The 21,067-nt window shown below is 40.8% G+C and overlaps 1 protein-coding gene across 3 annotated transcripts in view; it reads left to right on the forward strand.

Moving 5' to 3' along the window:
- Positions 1-21,067, forward strand: part of gabbr1b (gamma-aminobutyric acid (GABA) B receptor, 1b) — a 665,116-nt gene that overhangs the window by 362,974 nt on the left and 281,075 nt on the right. The gene's annotated exons all lie outside the window — the stretch shown is intronic.

The following is a 21,067-nucleotide window of genomic DNA, read 5'->3' on the forward strand; positions in this document are numbered from 1 at the left end:
GAAGCCGTTTTAAAGTTCTCCCAACGACACAGAGTGCTATAAGTTGACAGGCTGGTACGAAATTGTTTAAATAAACAAGTTAAAAGTGCTGCAAGTTGCTAAAGAAGCAACTGCTGTTATGGAGCTGATACGAGAGGCCCTGACGTCAGCTCGCTGCTGGCTTTATTCGAAAATAACAGAGGGAATTACCAATGCAAAATATGGTAAACAGTGTGCAGCAGCAGCGTTTATGGATCTAACTAAAGTATTTGAAACAATTAATCACAATATTTTAATCAAAAAGTTAGAAAAGTATGACATCACTGGGCTGGTCTTAAACTGGATTAGAAGTTACTTAACCAACAAGAAATAATACATGAAGCTAGGGGAACACACATTTACAATGCTTAATATATCCTGTGGCATACCCCACCGATCAATACTATAACCAAATTTGTTAAATCGCTATATAAATGACATTGGTAAAGTTACCAAATACTTAAAGTTAGTATTATACGCGGCCAATTCAACTGTGTTTTGTGTCAAATATCAAATGTCAAAATCTAGAAGAAAAATCCATCCATCCATCCATCCATCTTCTTCCGCTTATCCGAGGTGGGGTCGCGGGGGCAACAGCCTAAGCAGGGAAACCCAGACTTCCCTCTCCCCAGCCACTTCATCTAGCTCTTCCCGGGGGATCCAGAAGCGTTCCCAGGCCAGCCGGGAGACATAGTCTTCCCAACGTGTCCTGGGTCTTCCCCGTGGCCTCCTACCGGTTGGACGTGCCCTAAACACCTCCCTAGGGAGGCGTTCTGGTGGCATCCTGACCAGATGCCCGAACCACCTCATTTGGCTCCTCTTGATGTGAAGGAGCAGCGGCTTTACTTTGAGTTCCTCCCGGATGGCAGAGCTTCTCACCCTATCTCTAAGGGAGAGCCCCGCCACACGGCGGAGGAAACTCTTTTCGGCCGCTTGTACCCGTGATCTTATCCTTTCGGTCACGACCCAAAGCTCATGACCATAGGTGAGGATGGGAACGTAGATCGACCTGTAAATTGAGAGCTTTACTGAAGACGCCGCAGAGATCCGTCTGTCGATCTCACGATCCACTCTTCCCTCACTCGTGAACAAGACTCCTAGGTACTTGAACTCCTCCACTTGGGGCAGGGTCTCTTCCACAACCCAGAGATGGCATTCAACTTCTTTTCCGGGCCAGAAACATGGACTCGGACTTGGAGGTGCTGATTCTCATTCCGGTCGCTTCACACTCGGCTGCGAACCGATCCAGTGAGAGCTGAAGATCCCGGTCAGATGAAGCCATCAGGACCACATCATCTGCAAAAAGCAGAGACCTAATCCTGCGGTTCACCAAACCGGAACCCCTCAACACCTTGACTGCGCCTAGAAAGAAGAAAAATCCAAATCTTGAAAACCTTCGGTGTCATCTGAATCAAAGATTCTCTGTACACAGGACACGAAAGGAAGAAAGACTTGATGCTAAAAAAATAAATAATTGATTACATCGAAAATGGAAAATTAGATCACAAAGCAGACATGAAAAGAGTAACAAAATAATTTAAAGAAGATCTGAGAAAAGAAACATTAGAACACAAAGATCTGAGAAGTCTGCAGGAAAATATAGAAAGTCTACAAACACACAATAGTAACATAAGACAGTGAAGTAAAGTGAAGATTCTCCAAGATGAAGCTTTTACAGTGGAACGGGACAACACCATTCCGAGGGATACCATAGATGAAATTGATCAGTATAAACAAATTAATGATATCATCGTGACTTTCTGCAATCAATGACATTGACATTAATACCATCGAAAAGGCATCCTACTAAATGGAAGAAACAACAACATCACTCCGGTCATCCTTGTGAAACTCGTTAACAGATAATCTAAAATGGCACTGCTGAAACAGGGAAAGAAGCTGTAGGGTACAATTATGTAGAGGAATGAGCACCTCACAAAAAGTAATGCTGAAATTACCAAGAAATCACACGTGACTTGAGAAAGCAAGGAAGAATTCAGGGAAATTGGAACACCAACTGTAAAATGTACATCAAGCTAAAAGGAGGTCCAGAAACAGGAAAACTTGTTGTCCATGACATCAAGGACATAGACAAATATTGAAGCTGACACTGCTATGACAACGACGATGATAATGGAGTCTGATGGAAAACAAACACCTAAATTCAACACCTACACTACTATATTCCAAGAGACCAGTAAACACAACCTAGATTCAGGAGCGCATCCACCTACGCTTATAGAGATTATTTAAACAACATTCAAGATTGCTGAACAAGAAAATATGGACCTGAAAAACTTTTGCCACAAAGACCATAAAAACAGAATTTGGAGAATGATACAGATCCAGATACAACTGTTTTCTACCACAACAGTAATAATTATTTTATTTTACAGATTAACAATATAATAACAACATTAAATGTGATAACACATTGTCTCTTATCTTAACAGCAGAAGCTTGTACACAAATTACAACTAATTTAGAAACGATTCAACAAACCCTTCAAAGTGAACACTGTCACAGAAACACGGATTGAGGAATATACACAACGGCATTGACCAGAATGGCAGAAGCGGGGATCGAACCTGGAACCCTCAAGTTGCTGGCACAGCCGTTCTACAAACCAAGCCGCACCGCCCCAAACAAATTAAGCACTAGTATAGGGGTGTCAAAGTCAAGGCCCGCGGGCCAGATCTGGCCCCCAAATGAATTATCTATGGCCTCCGGGATGATATCTGATTATTATTACAACCGGCCCGCAGGCCACAGTCGCCTGCTGCTGTTTTGCATGCACCAATACTCCATCTGTGTTGGTGCTAGGAATTTCCAAAATTGGATCCCAGGGACCTCAAGTCATAAAAATGGGGTCCCTTAGTAAATGTTTGGAGTCTTGACTTTTTTGTAACCGTTTTAAAAACAAATGATAAATGTAGTCATTATCACATTGTATCCCACATTCTATATTGTGTTTTGTAAAAAGGTTGTCATAAACGTTAATTCATTGAAAAAAAATAAAACAAATGTTCATGCATATGTAAATGTATTCAGTTATAAACATTCATTCACTTTCTTGTTTCCTTCATGGATCTAAACCTTGCCACTGCCGGTATTTTTCAATATACGTTTATTGTAATATTTTCAGAATGTGTTAGTTTTATTTTTGGCCAAAGTAAGACAGAAAACAACCTGAATTTGTCTTTATTTTTTAGTTTTATTGCCATGATTTTAATAGCCCAGCCCGTGTGTGCACAGATTTTCCTCCTTGTGTCCCCCGAGCTAAAATGAGTTTGACACCCCTGGCTTAGGCAAAGCAACGAGGCAGGCAGGAAGACATAATAGCTAGGCGTGTTAATCGGTATCAAGTGCAAAAACATGAAAGAGAACACTCATGTAAAGTACTGGAGGCTAACAAGAACAAACATATGTAAAGCTGTCCAGTGTTGTGATTAGGGATGGGTATAATGGACATGTTAGCCACTAGCAGTGCCAAATATGTACTTTTGAAACACTGAAAGTATTCGAAAGAGAAAACATTTTTATTCTTATAGAATTTTGTGACAATACAATGTTAAAGGCCTACTGAAATGAGATGTTCTTATTCAAACGGGGATAGTAGGTCTATTCTATGTGTCATACTTGATCATTTCGCGATATTGCCATATTTTTGCTGAAAGGATTTAGTAGAGAACATCCACGATAAAGTTTGCAACTTTTGGTCGCTAACAGAAATGCCCTGCCTTTACAGGAAGTCGCAGACGATGACGTCACATGTTGATGGCTCCTCACATATTCACATTGTTTATAATGGGAGCCTCCAACAAAAACATCTATTCGGACCGAGAAAACGACAATTTCCCCATTAATTTGAGCAAGGATGAAAGATTTGTGTTTGAGGATATTGATAGCGACAGACTAGAAAAAAAAAAAAGTAAAAAAGAAAAAAACGTGATTGCGTTGGGACGGATTCAGATGTTTTTAGACACATTTACTAGGATAAGTGTGGGAAATCCCTTATCTTTCTATTGTGTTGCTAGTGTTTTAGTGCATTTAACAGTACCTGATAGTCGGAGGTGTGTGTCCACGGGTGTCTTGAGGCCAATGTCTCAGCGAAGTCGACGGCAGCTTTATGGACGGCAAAAGCTCAGCTGATCTCCGGTAAGAAGCGACTTTTTACCACAATTTTCTCACCAAAACCTGCTGGTCTACATTCGGTCGGGATCCATGTTCGCTTGACCAGCTGTGATCCATAGTAAAGTTTTACCTCCGGGAATTTTAAACAAAGAATCACCGTGTGTTTGTGTGGCTAAAGGCTAAAGCTTTCCAACTCCATCTTTCTACTTTGACTTCTCCAATATTAATTGAACAAATTGCAAAAGATTCAGCAACACATATCTCCAAAATACTGTTTAATTATGCCGTTAAAGCAGACGACATTTAGCTGTGTGTGTGCGCAGCGCTCATATTTTCTAACAGTCCGTGACGTCACGCGTTCACGTCATCATTACACGACGTTTTCAAAACAAACAATTTAAAATTGCAATTTAGTAAACTAAACCGGCCGTATTGGCATGTGTTGCAATGTTAATATTTCATCATTGATATATAAACTATCAGACTGCGTGGTGGGTAGTAGTGGGTTTCAGTAGGCCTTTAAATCAAGTATTTGATTAATATAATTATAACTAAGTAATAAGACTTAGACTTCCTTTTTACTGTCTTTCCAATTTGAACTTTACAGTACAGATAAGAACAAAATTTCGTTACCTGAGCTCATGGTAGTGCAGGATAAAAAAAACAATAAGGTGCAGATATAAATAAATAGATTACTGTACAGATAAATATATTGCACTTTTGCACGTTTATGGATGTAATGTCTTTTTATTCCAGCGAATCCATCCATTTTTGGGGAGAATTGAAGGGATTATTTCAATGCATTCAAGTAATAAGTTAACCGATATGAAATGAAATCCATCCATTTTCTTTCGATTACAGTATATGGGTCGCATTGGCAGTAATCTATGTAAGGACTCTCTGGCCATCTCTACCGGTTCCACTGAAGGAACACCAAGGCGTTCCCAGTCCAGCTGTGATACATAATCCCTCCACAGTGTTTCCTACATCTACCCTTGGGCGGCCATCTTCTGGCTGGGCCTGCCCAGAACACCTCACCAGGGAGGCATCCAATAGGAAACTAGTCTCTTAGGGTGATTCCAACCACCCTACGATGGGAAATAATTTTGATCGCTTGTACCCGTCATCTTGATCATTTCGGTCGCTACGCTAAATTTGTGACTGTAGGTGAGGGTATTGGGACTAGGGATGGGACTTGATAAAATTTGTCGGTTCCGATTACACTTTCGATTCTGCTTAACAAGTTGGTTCTTTATTGGTTCTCTTATCAATTCTTATTGTAGAAAAAAAGGTGGATTAGCCTCAATGCTGTTTCGTTTACAGGTAACATGACCTTGAAGGCCTACTGAAACCCACTACTACCGACCCCGTAGTCTGATTGTTTATACATCAATGATGAAATCTTAACATTGCAACACATGTCAATACGGACGGTTTAGTTTACTAAATTGCAATTTTAAATTTCCCGTGAAGTATCCTGTTGAAAACGTCGCGTAATGATGACGCGTGCGCGTGACGTCACCGGTGGTAGCGGACACGTTCTTCCAGCCCGATCCAAGCTATTAGTAGTCTGCTTTAATCGCATAATTACACAGTATTCTGGACATCTGTGTTGCTGAATCTTATGCAATTTGTTCAATTAATAATGGAGAAGTCAAAGAAGAGAAGATGTAGGTGGGAAGCGGTGTATTGCAGCTGCCTTTAGCAACACAAACACAGCCGGTGTTTTACTATGGAACAGAGCGGTCAAGCGAACATGGTTCCCGATCACATGTCAACCGGCAGGTTTCGCTGAGAAAATTGTGCTAATAAATGGGCTCTTACCGTAGACATGAGCGGAGCTCGCGTTCTCCTGCAGTTGCAGACTATTACCTCCTCCCACCGGAGACACTGGCGGTCACCACACCGTGGTCACACCCCTCCGATTTTCTGGTACCACATTATCACTAAAACACTAGTAACACAATAAGCAGATAAGGGATTTTCCAGAATTATCCCAGTAAATGTCGAATAACATCTGAATCGCTCCCACTGCCCTCACCTTTTTTTTTTCTAGTCCTTCACGCTCACTATTCTCATCCATTAATCTTTCATCCTCGCTCAAATTAATGGGGAAATCGTTGCTTTCTGGTGGCTATGATTGTAAACAATGTGAGGATGTGAGGAGCTCCACAACCGGTGACGTCACTCGTCTACTACTTCCGGTACAGGCAAGGCTTTTTAATGGGAGATCAAAAGTTGCAAACTTTATCGTCGATGTTCTCTACTAAATCCTGTCAGCAAAAATATGGCAATATTGCGAAATACACATAGAATGGACCTGCTATCCCCATTTAAATAGGAAAATCTTATTTCAGTAGGCCTTTAAAAACCAACCGTGAAGGCTTAAGAGCAGGGGTCTCAAACATGCGGCCCACGGGCCGCAGTTGGCCCGCGGGACATTATTATGCGACCCGCACTTTGATATGACAATTTAATGTTGGTGCGGCCCGCGAGTTTAATATGAACGGCGCTTGACAGCGTCATACTTGCCCAAGTCCCCAATTTTCCCGGGAGACCCCCAAATTTCTGGGCAACAATTCTCTCGAAACTCCTGTCGATTTATACCATATCGACAATATTCAGGGAGTGCCATTATGGCACTGCCTTTAGCGCGCTCTGCATCCTGGACTGGCAGCGTGCAAGCCCAGTTTTATGTTGCATCTGGCCATCTAAGACACACGTGTGTTATTGCAAGATATATTTCATCAACAGCCACACAGGTCACCTGAGGGTGGCCGTGAAAAAAACTTTAACACTGTTACAAATATGTGCCTGACTGTGAACCCACACCAAACAAGAATGACAAACACATTTCGGGAGAGCATCCGCATCGTAACACAACATAAACACAACAGAACAATTACCCAGAATCCCATGCAGCCCTGACTATTCCGGGCTACAATATACACACCCCCGCTACCACCAACCCTCCACCCCTCACCCTCCCTACTTGTGTCGGTTGAGATGTTGGATATTGTAGCCAGGGAGAGTCAGGGCTGCAAGGTGTTCTGGGTATTTGTTCTCTTGTGTTTAAGTTGTGTTAGGGTGCGTAAATTCTCCGAAAAAGGGTTTGTCATTCTTGTTTGGTGTCGGTTCACAGAGTGGCGCATATTCGTAACAGTGTTAAAGTTGTTTTATACTGGCTGTTGAACAAGTACGTCTTGCAGCCACTGACGTTGTTTTGCACAGGTCTCATACTTCATGTTACAGAGCCGGCACATTGGTTGTGTGATGTAATAGCGTGCTCGATGACATGTAGTAGAGCAGTAGTCCTCTTCTAGGGGGTGCGTGAACCCCTGGAGGTATTTGAAGGTATGCCAAGGGGTAAGTGATATTTATTAAAAAATTCTTATCAAAAAATAGCAGCAATTCATAAATCCTTTATAAATATATTATTGAATAATACTTCATTGAAATATAAATATAAGTTCATAAACTGTGAAAAAATGATCCAACAATCCAACATTCAGTGTTGACAGCTAGACTTTTTATGGACATGTTCCATAAATATTGATGTTAAAGATTTATTTTTTTGTGAAGAAATGTTTAGAATGAAGTTGATGAATCCAGATGGATCTCTATTACAATCCCCAAAGAGGGCACTTTAAGATGATGATTACTTCTATGTGTAGAAATCTTAATTTATAATTGAATCACTTGTTTATTTTTCATCAAGTTTTAGTTATTTTATATCTTTTTTTCCAAATAGTTCAAGAAAGACCACTACAAATGAGCAACATTTTGCACTGTTATACAATTGAATAAATCCGAAACTGATGACATAGTGCTGTATTTTACTTCTTTATCTCTTTTTTTCAACCAAAATGGTTTTGCTCTGATTAGGGGGTACTTGAATTAAAAACATTTTCACGGGGGGTAAATCACTGAAAAAAGATTGATAACCACTGTTGTAGAGGACGTTAAAGGCAGTGCAGTCACTGCAGCCCTTAATAATGTCGGCCGGGTGAAAATTGGACAAATTCGGGAGAATGTTTGCACCGGTAGATCGTCGGGAGGTGCACTGAAATTCAGGAGTCTCCCGGACAAATCGTGAGGGTTGGCAAGTTATGTTGCTAGGGCGGGAAAGCCATTCATAGTAGGTGAATTCATTAAAAAGTGCATTTTAGACTTTTTAAGAAATCTTTTCTCGCGGCCCAGCCTCACCCAGATTCTGCATCCAGTGGCCCCCAGGTAAACTGATTTTGAGATCCCTGCTTAAGAGGGACATACTATAAGTAGAATAGAAAAAAATATGTTTTAGAAAATTAATGTGAGAAATAAATATTCTTCTGTAGAATTTAACACCAAGAACCATATGTGGAAATTCCACAATAATATAACATTTAGTAACATGTGATGTTAACTCATTGTATGCAAAGTGACATATGTCAAGCTTTTATTTATTATCTTTTTGATTATCATTGCTTACAGGTTATGAAAACCTTGAATTGAAAATTCTTGAAAATTTGGGGTCTATAAACTGTAAGCCATGCTCATTAACATTCTAACGAATAAAGGCTTGACATATTTCACTTTGCATGAAATGTGTTTTATATTTTTAGTGTTTAATCACATATTAGTTTCATATTTGAATTTGAATTGCTGACATAAATGGAAATTCATACTACAGTCAATTTTTTGGAGTTTCACCTCTATATTGAAAATGACTTTGTGAAAATCTGCTGGGATGAAAACATGCTACTTTTCTTTGACTACAATTGAACATTCACGTACCAAAAAAAAGAGTGTCTACTGTGGCCAATGTATGCAAAATTTTAACCACAATCTTGGTTGCTGCTTGGTGACGTTTGTCTAGTGCAGGGGTAGGAACCTGTGGCTCTTTTGATGACAGCACCTGGCTCTCAGATAAATCTTAGCTGACATTGTTTATTGGTGCTGAATTTCCCCATGGATCTATAAAATAATTTATATTCTATTTAACATGATAAGTAATTAATAATCCCGCTGGTAATCACAGTGTTAAAAATAACATTCTCATGCAATTTAATCCATCCATCCTTTTTTTCTACTGCATATGTTCAAGAAGTCACAATAATGGTATAATGGTAAGAAGTATTTTTTTTTTATTATTGGTTAGCTTCAGAATAACAATGCTATTAAAAAGAATAAGAGGATTATTTTACTCTAAAGTTGTTGGTCTTACTTAAAAATGCACGCATTTAGTTGTATTCAGTGTTAAAAAATATTATATTGCTCTCACAGAAATACATTTTAAAATATTTGGCTTTCATCGCTCTCTCAGCCAAAAAGGTTCCCGACCCCTGGTCTAGAGGCAGACAAAAACTGGAGGAAGTCTTTCCAGCCTCGGAGCGAGTCAGTCTGTTTCTCGTCATTTTCATCTGAATGAGAAGTAAATATTTTCAATGTAACAAATAAAAGCGCTAACATCATAGGCGGTGTTTGTTACACGTTGCGTAATGACGCTATTCACGCAGAGCTGGAATTGTTAGGAGAGTTGCTTGAAAAATGGCAAGTGATTCCTAGGAATTGATTCACTGGGAACAGGTTCTGAATAACAACAGGTTTTCAATTCCCATCCCTCATAGCAACGTAGAGCCACTTGCAAGTTGAGAGCTTTACCTACCGGCTCAGCTTACTCTTCACCACAGTGTACCGGTACAGCCACTTTATTACTGCACACGCATATCCATCTTCAGATCTTGCGCTGCCACCTTCCCTCATCGTGAACATCGGTGGTACTTAGTAATTAAACTTTTCCACCTGGGTCAAGACCAAGCTCCCAACCCAAAGGGTGCCATCTACTCTTTTCTAGCTGAGATCTATCTCCTTCAATGCTGTGGCTCTGCCTAGAATGTTTGTCATTGACAAAACAGGTGAAAAGGGGGCAGCCTGGGCAGATGCTAACATTTACAGTCAGCTGCTTCCTTCTGGCAATACGAACTAAGCTCCTGCTCACGTAGTAGCATGCTATGGTTTCTAGAACACCCATAACGCTCTAGATGAGGGTGCAGGAATATTACTACATCACACCAACTTTCAAATCCCTTCACTGGCTTCCTGTTCCACTCAGGATTGAATTCAAAATCTCCCTACTAACTCACCAGTGCCTCCATGGAAATGCCCCCGTCTACCTCAAAGAACTGCTCACACCCAAATCCTCCACACGACACCTCCGCTCCAAACAGGTTAACCTCCTCCAACCTCCAAGGACAAAGCTACGCACTATCGGAGACCGGGCTTTCTGCTCCGCTGCTCCAAGTCTCTGGAATGCTCTCCCTGACCAACTGAGGGAACCTCAGACTGTGGATGCTTTTAAAAAAGGCTTAAAAACCCATCTATTAAAAAAAGCTTTTTATAGATATGCATGCTGGTTCTAGCTATTGGGCTGGCGCCTCCCGCGACCCCGAAAGGGAATAAGCGGTAGAAAATGGATGGATGGATCTTTTTATTATTATAATTAGTATTTTTTTCCACTGTGGCACTTTGAGGTTGTTTACTCAACGCAAAGTGCTTTTTCACAAATAAAATCTATTATTATTATTATTAGTAGTAGTAGTAGTACCCTTGCAAGGGTGTAGAGCTGGTCCAATGTCCACAGCTGGGACATAACCTGCATTGCACCTCCTGTACCTGAAGATTGAATAGGGGGCCGTAACCAAAACAGCCTTAACCTAAGAGTGGGGCCTGGGCTAAAGGGGCTTTTGACCCAAACTCAACACCCATCGCCCTAACACCCTGTGCACAGAACACAGTTTGAAAAAGAAAAATCCTGATTTTACTAAACAGAACAAGGACAATGCAAAAATATCATCCACATCTCCTTCGGAACGGGCGCATGCACGTCTGTGTGAGCGTAACTGAAGCCAGTAAACTTCAAGACCAGTGCTGGTGATTTGGGAGACACAAAAATTTTAACTCAGTAGTCAGCACACTGGCCTTTCATACCAGCAACCTGTGCTCACGCCTCTCTCGAAGCGGTAGGAAAGAACAATGCACCCGAGAGAAAGCGTACACAATTGCTACACGAAGCTTAGTTGTCTCTGATTGACAGCTATGAACACCAATCATTGCATTCCAGCGTCGAAATCTGCGGCCCGTTAGAGGATGGGGCCCCCTGGGGCACAGCCCAGGTAAACCCGTGCCTTAAGGTTGCCCCGGCCGTAACTCCTCTCAAGCACTCAAAATCAGATTTTCCCTCGGGAGATTAAGGAGTTTGCTGCCCCCGTAGTTGAAACACCCTCTGGTCACCTTTCTTTAAAAGGGGAACCACAGCCCCTGTCTACCAATCAAAAGGTCCTGTTTCTGACTTCCAATAATATCCAGGGCCTTAAGGAATTCAGTCATTAAATAACTGTGTTTTTCTCTACCTGCCGGTCAAAATTGTCCCTGTCTTATAAACACCGAATATTTAATTTGCTCCCAAACATTTCTATGTCCCACTAACCCCACTATGATGTTAACTATGCCCCACTATATTTGGTGGAGTATGTTTTTACACCCCGATCAAAAAATATTACCTTTCACTGGAAGATGAAGAGCACCAATTTATAGTAACTTTAAGTAAGACCAAATTAAATATTAATTTGATAATATTACTGTTAATATCATTACTGTTACCTTTTTCGATAATGCCCAAAATTCACTGATTCTATGCCATGTAATTATCCATCCAGCCATCCCTTTTCTACCGCTTGTCCCTTTTGGGTTCGCGCGGAGTGCTGCAGCCTAACTCAGCTGCATTTGGGCGGAAGGCGGGTTAAACCCTGGATAAGTCGCCACCTCATCCCAGGGCCAAAACAGATAGACAGACAACCTTCACACACGGATAGACGGACAACATTTACACTCACATTCACTCATTATGGCCAATTTAGTGTTGCCAATCAACCTCCATGTAATCATTTGATCATCAAATTGTATCGCATTTTTCGGAATATAAGTCGCTCCAGAGTATAAGTTGCTCCTGCCGAAAATGCATAATAAAGAAGGAAAAAAAACATATAAGTCGCACTGGAGTGTAAGTCACATTTTTTGGGGAAATTTATTTTATAAAACCCAACACCAAGAATAGATATTTGAAAGGCAATTTAAAATAAATAAAGAATAGTGAACAACAGGCTGAATAAGTGTACGTTATATGACGCATAAATAACCAACTGAAAACGTGCCTGGTATGTTAAGGTAACATATTTTGGTAAGAGTCATTCAAATAACTATAACATATAGAACATGCTATACGTTTACCAAACAATCTGTCACTCCTAATCCCTAAATCCCATGAAATCTTATACGTCTAGTCTCTTACCTGAACGAGCTCCGTCCAGCCATTCTCTACCGCTTATTCCCTTTGGGGTCGCGGGGGGCGCTGGTGCCTATCTCAGCTACAATCGGGCGGAAGGCAGTGTACACCCTGGACAAGTCGCCACCTCCTCACAGAGCCAACACAGATAGACAGACAACATTCACACTCACATTCACACACTAGGGCCAACTTAGTGTTGCCAATCAACCTATCCCCAGGTGCATGTCTTTGGAAGTGGGAGGAAGCCGGAGTACCCGGAGGGAACCCACGCATTCACGGGGAGAACATGCAAACTCCACACAGAAAGTTCCCGAGCCCGGGATTGAACCTGACTACTCAGGATCTTCGTATTGTGAGGCAGACGCACTGACGCACTAACCCCTCTTCCACCGTGAAGCCCACCTGAACGAGCTAAAAAATCTTATTTGATATTTTACGGTAATTTGTTAATGATTTCACACATAAGTCGCTTCTGAGTATAAGTCGCACCCTGGCCAAACTATGAAAAAAACTGTGACTTATAGTTCTAAAAATACAGTGTTTTGCAGCATTCTGGCCCCCATTCAACATGAACTAAGCTTAAACTGTATCATGAGTAGAAGAGAGTTGCAGATATTTTGGTGTGTCATACTGCAAGGGGGATTGCCGCTTTTATTTTAATGAACGCAGATAAGTCCAGCTGTCACGTATGTTGACAACCAGGCTCTGGATTTTGCATCTCAGACACCCTAAGAGTTGTGCTGCACTTCTCACCATGTCCAAAAATAGTGTTTCCCTGCTTGTACAGCCTGTCTCACTCTGCCTCCATCATCATGACAGTGATGAGAACATGTGAGCGTCAGATCAGTGAATCCGCAGCCTTGTGTGGCATGTGGCTGTGGGGGTGTTTCGCTGTTTGCTTAACTTCCTCACGTGTGATCACTGAAGCAAATGTTAGCTATGGTTAATAAATGCACTAAATCCTCACTCAAGTGTGTATGTTTTTCACAGAAAATACACTGTTATAATGGTCAGATTTATTATTATAGGTACAGTAAGTACAGGAATAGATACCTTATACAGATATTATCTTAAATTTTCTGATCACCATTATTAGAAAACACAGGACATTTTCGGCAAAAAAAAATAAAAATGGATTGTAACTTTTAATTCCCCTAATATAATTCATCTAGATCAGCCCCAACATGTTATTACTTTTTCGTGATCCCATTTTGGACAATTTCTGAAATTTTCGTGAAAGTATGCCCCCAACTTCTTTAACCAACTACAGCGGAATGAAATAAACTGAATGAACCCTCTTGTCAGGTCTCCATTGTATTTGTGTCTGCAGGGCCACTAGCATACACATACACAGAAGCTCTAGCACTATAAACGTAAGGTAAAATTGTAGAAATAACTTGTATCACCACCAAAAATGTAATGATTTGTCCCTTTTACCATTTCGAACATTTCCTTAAAGTTTGATGAAAAAGCCGCCCATAACGTTTTGAGTTAAAGGGGAACGTTATTACAATTTCAGAAGGGTTAAAACCAATAAAAATCAGTTCCCAGTGGCTCATTTTATTAAGTTTTTTTCCAAATTTTACCCATCATGGAATATCCCGAAAAAACGATTTAAAGTGCCTGAATTTCGCTATCTGTAAATCCACCGTCCATTTTCCTGTGACGTCACATAGTGACGCCAATACAAACAAACATGGCGGATAGAACAGCAAGCTATAGCGACATTAGCTCGGATTCAGACTCGGATTTCAGCGGTTTAAGCGATTCAACAGGTTACGCATGTATTGAAACGGATAGTTGGAGTGTGGAGGCAGGTGGGGAAAACGAAATTGAAGAAGAAACTGAAGCTATTGAGCGAATAGCTATTAAAGCTATTCGGTGATCGCCTTCTAACCAACGACCACTAGAGCAACTTATGTCTGTCGATTGGTAAGTGTTTGTTTGGCATTAAATGTGGGTGGAGGGAAAGGCTGGATGCAAATATAGCTACAAATGTACATACAGCTAGCCTAAATAGCATGTGAGCATCGATTAGCTAGCAGTCATGCCGTGACCAAAAATGTCTGATTAGCACATAAGTCAATAACATCAACAAAACTCACCTTTGTGATTTTGTTGACTTTATCGTTGGAAATGCATCTGCTTTGAGTGTTGCAGGATATCCACACATCTCTGTCGTAGCATCGTTATCGTCGGTAAAATGTGCAGAACAAACGAGGGACTTTCGCATCTTTGGTCACTGGTGCAACTTGAATCTGTCGATTTGTATGCGTTTGTTTGGCATTAAATGTAGGTGGAGGGAAAGGCTGGATGCAAATATAGCTACAAATGAAGCATAACGATGCAATATGTACATACAGCTAGTTTAAATAGCATGTTAGCATCGATTAGCCTGCCGTGCTAATCGATGCACACTCCACGTAAGTCAACTTGAATCCGTCCCTGATTGTGTTGTTACACCCTCCGACAACACGCCGACGAGGCATGATGTCTCCAAGGTACGGAAAAAAGTGGAAAAAACGGAAAAAAACAGAGCTGATTTGACTTGTGTGTGAAATGTGTTTGAGAAAATGGTGGATTGCTTCCCATTGTAACGTCACGGGTGAAAGGTCATCGCTCCGACAGCGAACAATTGAAAGGCGTTTAAATCGCCAAATTCACCCTTTTAGAGTTCGGAAATCGGTTAAAAAAACATATAGTCTTTTTTTGCAACATCAAGGTATAAATTGACGCTTACATAGGTCTGGTGATAATGTTCCCCTTTAAGATGCTGACTAACACACAACTACATTACCTCCAAGCCACCATGGGATCTTAATCTTGCAAGTCAGAGAAGTCTCACTAGTATTTTTTTTATTTTCATTGATTGATGACCACAAAAGTCAGGAGAGCAAGACATACCCAAAACAAATAAAAATGTTCCTTCGCACTTATATTGGCGATTTTGGTTAAGTGGTATGCATATTGAGGATTAGTAACACACTACTATATTTAATACCTTTTTGAAAGTAATTTGCCAAACACTGATCATGAGTTCATTGATTTAAGTGTTATGTAATAATTACCATATAAGCACAAAGGCAACCAGTTGATCTCTGGACCCCAATACTAGACTAAATGTGACGCGTTTTCTTTAGCTAATTATCTAGTTGCTTTTGACATACTGCATTTGTGAAAATAATCTAGGAAAAAAAGTCTTTATGTATCAGTAAGAGATCAGGCCAGCAGTCACTGCAATGTGTCTTTAAGTCAAAATGAAAAAAAAAAACGGGCTTACATCACAAAAAGACTCATGAGCAAGAAAATCCACTGGTTTACTTGCACTCAGGCTGACCATAACAAACAAATCTGTGCTCATTTTGTTGATGTCAAATTACATTAGTCAGTTAACATAAGGTTTCTGCATCCATCCATGCACTGGAGCCACACAGGTCGTAGATAGATAGATAGATAGATAGTACTTTATTGATTCCTTCAGGAGAGTTCCTTCAGGAAAATTAAAATTCCAGCAGCAGTGTACAGAGTTGAGATCAATTTAAAGAAAAAAGTAAAAAGTAAATAATGGGGGTTTAAATGGAAACAAAATTGAGAAATATTACAAAAAGAATAAAAACAATGGGAATAACAATATAACAGTAAAATAAGAATATAACAAGACAAAGTAGGCAGTCGAGACCATGTTATGAAAACGTATTGCACTGTTAATGTTTTGCATCCCCTGTCATCCTAGTACCCCCCGTCCCCCGTCCCAGAGAGGAGTTGTACAGTCTAATGGCGTGTGGGACAAAGGAGTTTTTGAGTCTATTAGTCCTGCACTTGGGATGAAGCAGTCTAGCACTGAACAGGCTCCTCTGGCTACTGATAACGCTATGCAGAGGGTGACTGGCATCATCCAGGATGCTCACTAGTTTGTCAACAGTCCTCTTCTCTGCCACCGTCACCAGTGAGTCCAGTTTCATTCCGATTGTAGAACCGGCCCGCCTGATCAGTTTCTCAAGTCTGGAGCTGTCCTTGTTAGATGTACCGCCCCCCCAGCACACTACCACGTAGAACAGAACACTGGCAACCACAGACTGGTAGTACATCCACAGGAGTTTTCTACAAATGTTGAAGGAGTGCAGTCTCCTGAGGAAGTACAGCCTGCTCTGTCCTTTCTTGTACTGGTGGTCCGTGTTAACAGTCCAGTCCAGCTTATTGTCCACCCAAACCCCGAGGTACTTGAATGAGTCCACGGTCTGTACCTCAACTCCCTCGATCACAATAGGTTGTGACCGTGGACTCGACCTCCCAAAGTCAATGACCAGCTCCTTGGTCTTTGACGGATTGAGCTGCAAGACGTTCGTGTGGCACCAGACAACAAAGTCCCTCACCAGGTTCCGAAACTCCTCCTCTCTGCCATCCCTGATGCACCCGACGATGGCTGTGTCATCCGCGTACTTCTGGATGTGACACAGCTCTGAGTTGTAGCAGAAGTCAGCTTAGTCTAGAGGCTTAGTCTCAGTAGGGAAGCCCAGAATTACCCGTCTGTGGCTTCCAGTTATTTTGTAGAAACGTCAGTGTGTTCCCAGGCCAGCTTCGGGACATAGTCCCCCTAGCGTGTGGTAGGTCCACACATGCGGCCTCCACCCAGCTGGGTATGCCCGGAGCATTCCCAGGCATCAGAATTAAATATTTATTTTTATGTGTTTGTTTTTTACTGTTTTAATATGCGTGGTTTCACTTGATTTTAACTTATTTGACCTGTAAAGCACTATGTGCAACATTGTAATGTTGTAAGGTGCTATACAAATAAACCTTGATTGATTGATTGATTGATTGATTGATTGATTGATTGATTGAAGCCACCAGACAGTCCCATGACATTCAGAGTCTTGAGAAATTAATGGAGAAACTCGTTCACCCTTGGGTTCTTGCCAATGAGGAATTTTATGACTATAGCAGTATCCATTCAAAAGTTCTCCTGCATGCTGAATGGTAGCTAAGTTCCAACCAAGTTAAAGCTAAGTCTTGGCTGAGTCCCAGCTGCTGGAGTGCCACATTACACCCACAGATAATACAGATTTTAGGTGGGGGCCCCGTCATGGAAACAGATGAACTTTTGAGTTGATCCACCTGTAATTTAGATACCTCAGCCATTGTGATGAACATATATGTGTTCGCGTCCTCAGTGTCTGCTTCCTCTACAGAAGGTCAATAAGATTGAAAAGTGTTTTCCAAGTCTTACTTCCACCGTCCTGATCATATCCCCAGATAAAGGGGACCGATTATGCAAAACTTTGTTTTTGTGTAGGTCACAAAAATTTGAAATCATTTTTTCAACTAATATTGCCTTCTTCATACTTCCTACAAACAAGCCATTTGGAATTTTCTCAATTTGTGCCATTTTTCCGAAGTATTATATTAGTGGATATAATAATAATAATAATAATAATAATAATAATAATGGTTTCGATTTATATAGCGCTTTTCTGGAGACTCAAAGCGCTTCGCAGAGAAGTGACAACCCATCATTCATTCACACCTGGTGGTGGTAAGCTATATTTGTAGCCACAGCTGCCCTGGGGTAGACTGACGGAAGTGTAGCTTCCAGTTTGCGCCTACGGCCCCTTCGACCACCACCTATCATTCATCATTCATTCACCAGTGTGAGTGGCTCTGGGGGCAAGGGTGAGGTGTCCTGACCCTAAATATATCTCTATATCTTTTTGACAGTTTGCCAAAATCTTGTCAAACTCCGTGGTTTTATTAAACTTCTCCCTGTAGGTTTAGGTTACTGATATTTAAATATTTAATGTATAGTTTAATGAAAGATTGAGTGTGGAGAAGGGGTACGATTAAATAAACTCAGCTTTTCCTTAGAAATAGGGTGATAATCTTTGTTATTAGGAGTGACTTCGGAGTAGAGGCTCTGCTCCTTCCTTTCGAGAGGAGCCAGATAATGTGGTTAGGGCATATGGTCAGGATGTCCCCCGTACGCCTCACTCGGGAGGTGTTTAGGCCAAGTACGGCCGGTAGGAGGCCACTGGAAACACCCAGGACACGTTGGGGAGATTATGTGTCCCAGCTTGCCCCAGGAGGATCTGGACGAAGTAGCTAAGGAGATGAAAGTCTGGGCTTCTCTGCTGCTGCCCCTTGGATAAGCGGAAGAAGATGAATAGGGCGAAGCTCCATCCATCCATTTTATGGACAAGAATTTAAACATGATGTTCCTAAATGTAACATTTTTAAGCATGTTTGAAATAAACCAGTACAATTGCCAACTAAAGGAATGCCTGCCTACTTTACGGGTTAGCCTTACTTACTGTTATTGTTGTACCCACACCCTTAAAGGCCAACTGAAACCCACTACTACCCACCACGCAGTCTGATAGTTTATATATCAATGATGAAATATTAACATTGCAACACATGCCAATACGGCCTTTTTAGTTTACTAAATTACAATTTTAAATTTCCCGGGAGTTTCGTCTCAAACGTCGTGTAATGATGACGTGTACGCAAGACGTCACGGGTTTTAAGGAAATATGAGCGCTGCACACACACACAGCTAAAAGTCGTCTGCTTTAACTGCATAATTACACAATATTTTGGACATCTGTGTTGCTGAATCTTTTGCAATTTGTTCAATTAATATTGGAGAAGTCACAGTAGAAAGATGGAGTTGGGAAGCTTTAGCCTTTAGCCACACAAACACGCAGTGATTCCTTGTTTAAAATTCCTGGAGGTGAAACTTTACTATGGATCACAGCGCGGTCAAGCCAACATGAATCACAACGGAATGTCAACCAGCAGTTTTCGGTGAGAAAATTGTGGTAAAAAGTCGCTTCTTACCGGAGAAAAGCTGAGCTTGTGCCGTCCATAAAGCTGCCGTCGACTCCCCTGAGACATTGGCTTCAAGACACCCGTGGACGTACACCTCCGACTATCAGGTACTATTTAACTCACTAAAACACTGGCAACACAATAGGAAGAACATTCCCATTAGGATTTCCCAGAATTATCCTAGTAAATGTCTCTAAAAACATCGGAATACGTCCCAATGCAATCGCGTTTTTTTTTTTAACTTTTGTTTTTTTTGTCTTTTTTTTCTAGTCCATCGCTATCAATATCCTCAAACACGAATCTTTGATCCTCGCTCAAATTAATGGGGAAATTGTCGTTTTCTCAGTCCGAATAGCACTTTTTGTTGGAGGCTCCCATTAAAAACAATGTGAATATGTGAGGACCCCCCACACGTGTGATGTCATCGTCTGCAACTTCCAGTAGAGGCAGGCCATTTGTCTTATCACCGAAAGTTGCAAACTATCGTGGATGTTCTCTACTAAATGCTAACAGCAAATATATGGCAATATCGCGAAATGATCAAGTATGACACATAGAATGGACCTGCTATCCCCGTTTAAATAAGAAAATCTCATTTCAGTAGGCCTTTAATGGGGAACTGCACTTTTTTTCGAATTTTGCCTATGGTTCACAATCATTATGAGAGACGAGACGAGGTTTTGTTTTATTTTTGCATTCTAACTTACAGAGTATAGTTCTTGGTGGCTAGCAATGCAGCTAATGGGATTATTCCATTCTATCTTTAAGTCATATTTAAAAATGCATTAAAAAACCTTCAACAATATTTAACTTAAGTTCCATAACCTGTACAATAAACAAGCTGTTGCGATATTGTTTTTTTAAGACCGAACACTAAAAAACTATTTTTCTAGTGTAGTAACACATCGCCATGCTATGGTATTAGCCATAAAAGCTAACTACAGCAAGAGTGTTTGAGTTTGTAATGCACAACACTTCAATAAAACACCAATTTGTACTGAAAAAAAAATGAACAATCATATTACAGTATCTATAAAATAGCCCACATTCCATGTTCTGTAGTGTATAGTGATGTGCTGCATCGATTCCGGAGTAGGAACGCATTTCTTGCAGGAAGTGGGAAGTGCGCTGCAATGGAAACGGAAATAAATACGCTGAAGAATTAGTTCCGGTTGCGCATAAAAATACCAAAATACGGTAAATATTGTACATACTACATATTGTTATGGTCGTGTCTGTCATTACATTATATATAGATATATATTATACAAACATTTGTTTTTAATAATATATATTTTTTTAAGGTTTTAAAGGCTACAACGGTGACTCGTTAGCGGCGTTTTTTTATTGTCTTTGAAATCGTAAAAAAATATTATGCACAATCATAATGATTGTGCATGATAGGCAAAGTTCCAAAAAAAAGTGCAGTTCCCTAAGAGTGACCTCGCCACCCACTAGTTTAATAAACAAGAGTCATTAGTTAGTGGAATGGAAACCATGGCAACAGCATGACTATCACCAGTGGAAAGAAGAACTACTGCTGTGTTGGCTCCTGTGTCCCCCACATCCTGATTGTGAAGTCTGTTATACTGTTCTTTTCATGTCCAGCCCCGTTTCTGCAACAACACAAAACGTGTTTGAGTTTGTAATGCACAACACTTCAATAGAACACCAATTTGTACTGAAAAAAACATGAACAATCACATTACAGTATCTGTAAAATATTAGCCCACATTCCATGTTCTGTAGTGTACGGTGATGTGC

Source organism: Nerophis ophidion, linkage group LG08 (assembly GCF_033978795.1).
Source record: "Nerophis ophidion isolate RoL-2023_Sa linkage group LG08, RoL_Noph_v1.0, whole genome shotgun sequence".
In the NCBI taxonomy this organism is placed as follows: domain Eukaryota; kingdom Metazoa; phylum Chordata; class Actinopteri; order Syngnathiformes; family Syngnathidae; genus Nerophis; species Nerophis ophidion.